The following is a 7500-nucleotide window of genomic DNA, read 5'->3' as shown; positions in this document are numbered from 1 at the left end:
TCTTTGAGAGAGAAGAGAGAGTCAAGCTCCACTCTCTCCTCAGAACTGAACACATCCCCCGCAGACTGTGTGCGTCAGCAGCGATGAGGCTGGATGCCATCAAATCCTCACATCTATGTTCCAATGTCTAGTATTAAAAGTTGCCAGCAGAGTCTCTTACTGCAGTAAAGAGGAACATACTCCTGAATAATGTCTGTCAGTTCACAAGACTGTTGTCCACTGACATTTAGCCATTGGCCCACACAAGAAAATAATGTACATTTATCGTTCATGTGTGTGTGTGTGGGCATGTGGTCCTCTTAGGGACAGCCCCTCTATAACAACAGTTCATATTACATATTATAAACATTCATTCATTATCTGTAACCGCTTATCCAGTTCAGGGTCCAGAGCCTACCTCGAATCATTGGGCGCAAGGCGGAAATACACCCTGGAGGGGGTGCCAGTCCTTCACAGGGCAACACAGACACATACACACACATCTACAGACACTTTTGAGTCGTCAATCCACCTACCAACGTGTGTTTTTGGACCGTGGGAGGAAACCGGAGCACCTGGAGGAAACCCACGTGGACACAGGGAGAACACACCAACTCCTCACAGTCACCTGGTGCGGGAATCAAACCCACAACCTCCAGGTCCCTGGAGCTGTGTGACTGTGACACTACCTGCTGCACCACCATGCCGCCTTATTACTAAACAGTTTCTATTCTCAACTGTTAAAACTCCAGCAGCACTGCTGTGTCTGATCCACTCATAATATACACCCACAGACACTCACAAACCACCACCTGAGAGCGATCCATCGGCCAAACAATAGCTGCTCTGTGGTGGTCCTGTGGGTCCTCACCAAAGAAAAATAGTCTGAAAGGGACCAGAGCAGCAGAAGGACTACAGTCGGTAACTGGAGAACTACAAAGTGCTCCTGCTCTTAAACATAAAGCCAGTAAAGGTTTTTTTGACCTATGCCAAAGAGGAACCACTTTTGGTTCCATAAGGAACTGTGTTTGATTAAGAGGCGTGTGAGGGTCAAGGACATATTAAAATTGTAAATATCCATCGCTTGATCTTTAGCCACACCCAAGATTCTTTAATGTTTCTCTATGGAATCAAAAACGCTTCTTAACTTTCAAGGGATTTCAAAGTAAACAGATTTTATTCAGAGTCATTTTGGAGCATTTCTATTGGTCCATTCTCATTAAATATCCACACAGTGTGAAGGACAGCAGCTATGTTCAAATGACGTAGTAAGCTAAACATCCACAAACACAGAGATATGTGTTCTTTTTAATCTGACAGCGACAAAATATATAAACACCTTGCTGTTGATTACCACTTTAAACATGTGTAAAAATGTAAAAGAAATTCCTCAACCTCAAATAATTCAACTTATAATGTCACAGGATAGAAGACCATCCACTGTGTGTTTATGCACAGATCCAATAATGGTTCCTCAAGGTTCTCCTATGGCCTCTGCTTCTAACCTGGGGTCTTGATGTGGTCCTGGGGGACTGCAAGAGGGCTCTTATAAAAATACCCCAGTGCCAATCCAAGCACATCTCTCTAGGAGTGGTGGATGGAGGAGTTGCTCACACTTTGCTTTACATTAAACCAGAAGGGTTTGTGTTTATTACACTGTAGCAACTGCATCGTCATCATCAGCAGATGTTTTCTCATATTGGGAGATTTTGGATGTAAATACTACTACTACTACTACTACTACTACTACTACTACTACTAATAATAATAATAATAATAATAATTACTTACATAGACTTGCACAGCACCTTTCACCACTCTCAGAAAAACTCTCTCTTTGGTGGTACTCTCTAGGGAACATTACCTTACCTTTAACTATGGACCATACCTGTACCTTACTCTATATTAACTGTGGATGTTAAAGTTGTGTTGAGTTCATTCGCCTCGTTTCACCTCCAGGACTTTTATTGTGTTCTTTTATTCTCCACAGTTGTGTATTGAAAGATTACAGAGATCCCCCTCTCCTTCTGGAGAAGAGAATGTAATGAACCTTTAGGGAACACAACTGGACTTTAACACCACTGCTGTACCTTTAAAGATACACTACACTCTTTGTAGCGTTAGTGACAGGAATGTACTTAAAAGATACACTACACTATTTAGTGATGGTCATGTACTGTACTTTTATTCTGAGAGTGTACCATCAGTCATTTTACAAACTGTGAGGGGAAATGAAGAAACAAATTAATTAATTAATCAATTTAAATAAATCTAATCCAGAGTGGTGATGGTGTTAGAACATTCAAATCAAATCAAATTTATTTGTCTAGCGCTTTTTACAACTGATGATGTCACAAAGCAGCTTCACAGAGCTCCTGTAAAGACAAAGTTTTGACCCAGTGAGTGAGGCCAGGGGCGACAGTGGCACAGAGAAACTCCCTCAGAACCGTCTCTGCTCAGTGTTTTATCTTGTGTCCTCCCTCATGGTTTTTCCACTGTGTCAGAATTATTTTAACTGAATGATGTATGTTTCACAAATCAATGATGGTTTCCTTCAGGTTTTCATTTTTGTTATTATTATTTTTATCATTTCTACATAAGACTGAACTCTGAAGCAGTGAAATCCTGCTCTATGGCATTTCTCCAGAGAACCCTTTTTATGGAAACTACAACTTCCTAAAAGTCCACAGAACACAGCTCGTCTGTGTGTGACGACGATTGCAGAAGTGACTGATTAACCACGGCGCTCTTCCACACCGAGGAGCACATTATTGATGAAGCTCTGACCACTGACCCATAACCAACATTTAATCACTTCCACCTTAAATTTAATCACTTCCAGCATTAATCCACGCCACGGGACGGTGGCGCAACAATGTCAGGAAACGATCAGCTCAAAAGACAAGTACAAAAATAGACTTTAAATTAGTTTTATGCTGCTAAGCGCTAACACTTTTAATAATTGCTCTTTGCTGGTCTTTGTGGGGAAAATCCCGCTGAGAGACGGACGCCTCGTTTCAGAAATGAACGGCACAATCATAGCGCGGAAATGAAATGCAAAAGTGCTTAATCTTAATTAAAGCAATGTTTTAAAGTGCTTGTGGTTAATGATGTTTTCTGAGGACGTAGCGGGCCGCGCTGGGACCGCAGACAAAGGGAAGAACACGCAGTGGCTTTAGGAATAAATTTCAGGAACTTCTTTTGTCTGTCGCTGTGTTACTGAATTGTGCACGAAGCAAGAAATTACAATCATCTGAGACACTCTACAATAACTCATCGTTCATAAGGCTGCAGAAATCTAAATAATATTCCTATATCCTTTATTGATGTATGGTTTGTATTTGGTTTTGTGAATGGATTACGTAGGTGTCATGCAGCTGCATGAAACACAGAACGTCCAAGAATTTGTGGACACAACCTATACTAAGTTTTGTACACAGTTTACACAGTGACTACCATCACTGCTCAATGCCAAGTGTCAGTCAGAGGGGTATGAGCCCCCAGGAGCGTTAGAATTAGTCCCCTTTGCTGCAACACTGATGTCATGCAGCGCTCATATTTTTAATACCACACTGTTCAGGTGAAGAAACTAATACATAGATATGTATGTGTGTGTGTGTGTGTTCCTGAGAAATAGAGAGGTAGAGAGAGGTAAGAATGAAGACAGAACGGATGCAGGCAGACGAGTGTGAGTCAGAGAACCCTTTCCCATATCGCCCTCCCACGCTGGCTATTTTTACAGTCTCTCTCTCTCTCTCTCTCTCTCTCTCTCTCTCTCTCTCACACACACACACACACACACACACACATTCACATAGGTATGATTTAATACCTCATTAAAGCAGCTCTTACACTAAGTGACTTTAGCTGATTTAAGCATTGTAAATGCAGTGGAGTGTGAAATGGGACGCTCTGCTCTGGAGCAGCTGCACATGAGCCTAAGTTCATCATGCCCAATGCCAGGTGTGGGCAAGAGTAGGCAAGTGTGCAACCAAGATGACTAAACGTATATCCGATTCTGAGCTGCTCCAGAAGAGATTATTTCCTTGGTTTTTATGAGAATCCATGTGGCTTTCCACTGAACTTACAGACGTTTTACCAGGATGTTGTTTGATATTATATTTAACATGCATTCTGTCCACAATTCTATTCAAACACAACATGTTTCTTTAAGCACACAGCTGATGGAAATGCACCCTATCTCCCATAATCCTCTTATGATAATTTGTTGTGTAAATTTAATTCACTACTGCAATGGCAACACGGCGACTGTCCCAGATTACAACATAAATCAGCTTCTAGCAGGTGGCAAGGAGCTGTGCTCTCTGCATTCTGAAGTGTTGAGGTGAGCTATGTAATAGCTGTGTTATACAGGTGTTATTGCTGTGTTATATGATCAACCTGAGACTGGGCTGGGACATTTGGCTCAACCGTCTGGTCTTTAATGACCTTTCTTCGCCGTCTCCTTCCCTTATTTATCAGTGTTAATGTTGTCCTGGGGTGGAATTATCACCAAGTTAAAATACACTCTAAAAGGGACCAGACGCTGTAGTAAATGAACAGGTCAGAAGTTGACTGAAATCATCCTTGAGGTTTGAAATTATCAAATCTCACTGTGCTTCAAACACTGCATGTGTCTTCGTAATACCTAATACCTCACTGTACCACTGCTCTAAACACTGCACCAGTCCAACACTGCTCTAAACACTGTTCCAATTTAGCACTGCTCTAAAAACTGCACCAGTCCAACACTGCATCAGTCCAACACTGCTCTAAACACTGCACCAGTCCAACACTGCTCTAAACACTGCACCAGTCCAGCACTGCTCTAAACACTGTCCCAATTCAGCACTGATCTAAACACTGCACCGGTCAAACACTGCTTTAAACACTGTACCAATCCAACACTACTCTAAACAATGCACCAGTCCAACACTGCTCTAAACACTGTACCAATTCAGCACTGCTCTAAACATTGCACTGGTCCAACACTGCTTTAAACACTGTACCAATCCAACACTGCTCTAAACACTGCACCAGTCCAAAACTGCTCTAAACACTGCACCAGTCGAAAACTGTTCTAAACACTGCACCAGTCCAACACTGCTCTAAACACTGCACCAGCCCAACACTGCTCTAAACTCTGCTCTAAATATTTCACCAGTCCAACACTGCTCTAAAGACTATACCAGTCCAACACTGCTCTAAACACTGCATCAATCCAACACTGCTCTAATTACTGTACCAGTCCAACACTGCTCTAAACACTGCACCAGTCCAACACTGCTCTAAACTCTGCTCTAAATACTTCACCAGTCCAACACTGCTCTAAAGACTATACCAGTCCGACACTGCTCTAAACACTGCATCAATCCAACACTGCTCTATACACTGCACCAGTCCAACACTGCACAAAAAAATGGTATCAGTCCAACACTGCTCTAAACATTGTCCTGATTCAGCACTGCTCTTAACACTGTACCATTCCAACACTGCTCTAAACACTGCACCAGTCCAACATTGCTCTAAACACTGCACCAGTCCAACACTGCTCTAAACCCTGCACCAGCCCAACACTGCTCTAAACACTGTACCAGTCCAACACTGCTCTAAACACTGTCCTGATTCAGCACTGCTCTAAACACTGCACCAGTCCAACACTGCTCTAAACACTGTCCTGATTCAGCACTGCTCTAAACACTGTACCAGTCCAAGACTGCTCTAAACACTGTCCTGATTCAGCACTGCTCTAAACACTGCACCAGTCCAACACTGCTCTAAAGACTATACCAGTCCGACACTGCTCTAAACACTGCATCAATCCAACACTGCTCTATACACTGCACCAGTCCAACACTGCACAAAAAAATGGTATCAGTTCAACACTGCTCTAAACATTGTCCTGATTCAGCACTGCTCTTAACACTGTACCATTCCAACACTGCTCTAAACACTGCACCAGTCCAACATTGCTCTAAACACTGCACCAGTCCAACACTGCTCTAAACCCTGCACCAGCCCAACACTGCTCTAAACACTGTACCAGTCCAACACTGCTCTAAACACTGTCCTGATTCAGCACTGCTCTAAACACTGCACCAGTCCAACACTGCTCTAAACACTGTCCTGATTCAGCACTGCTCTAAACACTGCACCAGCCCAACACTGCTCTAAACACTGTCCTGATTCAGCACTGCTCTAAACACTGTACCAGTCCAACACTGCTCTAAACACTGTCCTGATTCAGCACTGCTCTAAACACTGAACTAGTCCAACACGGCTCTCAACACTGTCCTGATTCAGCACTGCTCTAAACACTGCACCAGTCCAACACTGCTCTCAACACTGTCCTGATTCAGCACTGCTCTAAACACTGCACCAGTCCAACACTGCTCTCAACACTATCCTGATTCAGCACTGCTCTAAACACGGCACCAGTCCAACACTGCTCTCAGCACTGTCCTGATTCAGCACTGCTCTAAACACTGCACCAGTCCAACACTGCTCTAAACACTGTCCCAATTCAGCACTGCGCTAAACACTGCACCAGTCCAACACTGCTCTAAACACTGCACCAGTCCAACACTGCTCTAAACACTGAACTAGCCCAACACTGCTTTAAACACTGCACCAGTCCAACACTGTGCAGCATTGACACCCTTTTTCTTCCTCTTCTCTTCATTGACACAATTTTTCTGTTGCTCTCTCTCTTTCTCTCTCTCTCTCTGTGCACTTGATAACTGTTTGTTTCTCTGAGATTCACACTGAATATTCTTTGCATAATTCCATTACTTTGCCATCTTGTTCTGTGTGTGTGTGTGTGTGTGTCTATGCAAATATAGTAACAAATATGAATATAACATTAAAATAAAATGTGTTTAGATTTAGTGTGTGTGTTTATTTAGTAAAAATATGGGTGGACCATTATATATAAATATAGTGTACATTAACAACATGTGACAGTGATATATATGTATTTTTCTGTTAATAAAACAATAGATGTGTTTTGTGTTCTGTAACTGCTTCCCCCCGATCAGAGTCACAGTGGCTCCACAGCCAACCTGGACTCACCCCATACCACACTCCCAGCCACTCCCGCACAGCCCAGGGTCTTGGGTTCGAGCCACATGATGGGTCAGTGTCTGTGAGGAGGTGGTCTTCCATGTGGTCTGCTTTCCTCTCACACACACAAAACTGAGTGTTAGAAGGTGAAATTCATCACAAGTTTGAGTGTTTGAGTGTGTGAAGCCCGGTGATCCTGTATTGTGTCCAGACCCAAAGTGACCCTAATTGGAATAGAGCACTTACAGAAAATAAAGGAATAAAAGATATTCTTTAATGCTACTTGTTTATTTTTATACTTTTTTTCCAGTTAAGGTCTGAAACAATGTCTTGTTCCTTGCAGTGCATCTAAGGTCACCTGCCTTTGTTGACATTGCACTAAAATGCATGATGAAGGCCTTAGAAACCTTCGTTCCTGAAAACTGAACTTCTCACACACTCCGGGGAACGTCCCCAAAT

The 7500-nt window shown here is 42.8% G+C and overlaps 1 protein-coding gene across 1 annotated transcript in view; it reads right to left on the bottom strand.

Annotated features, from left to right (window-relative positions):
* Nucleotides 1–7500, bottom strand: part of LOC136678332 (adenylate cyclase type 8-like) — a 59523-nt gene that overhangs the window by 49814 nt on the left and 2209 nt on the right.

This window comes from Hoplias malabaricus, chromosome Y, assembly GCF_029633855.1.
Source record: "Hoplias malabaricus isolate fHopMal1 chromosome Y, fHopMal1.hap1, whole genome shotgun sequence".
Classification (NCBI taxonomy): domain Eukaryota; kingdom Metazoa; phylum Chordata; class Actinopteri; order Characiformes; family Erythrinidae; genus Hoplias; species Hoplias malabaricus.
This window is presented reverse-complemented; position numbering and strand designations above follow the sequence as displayed.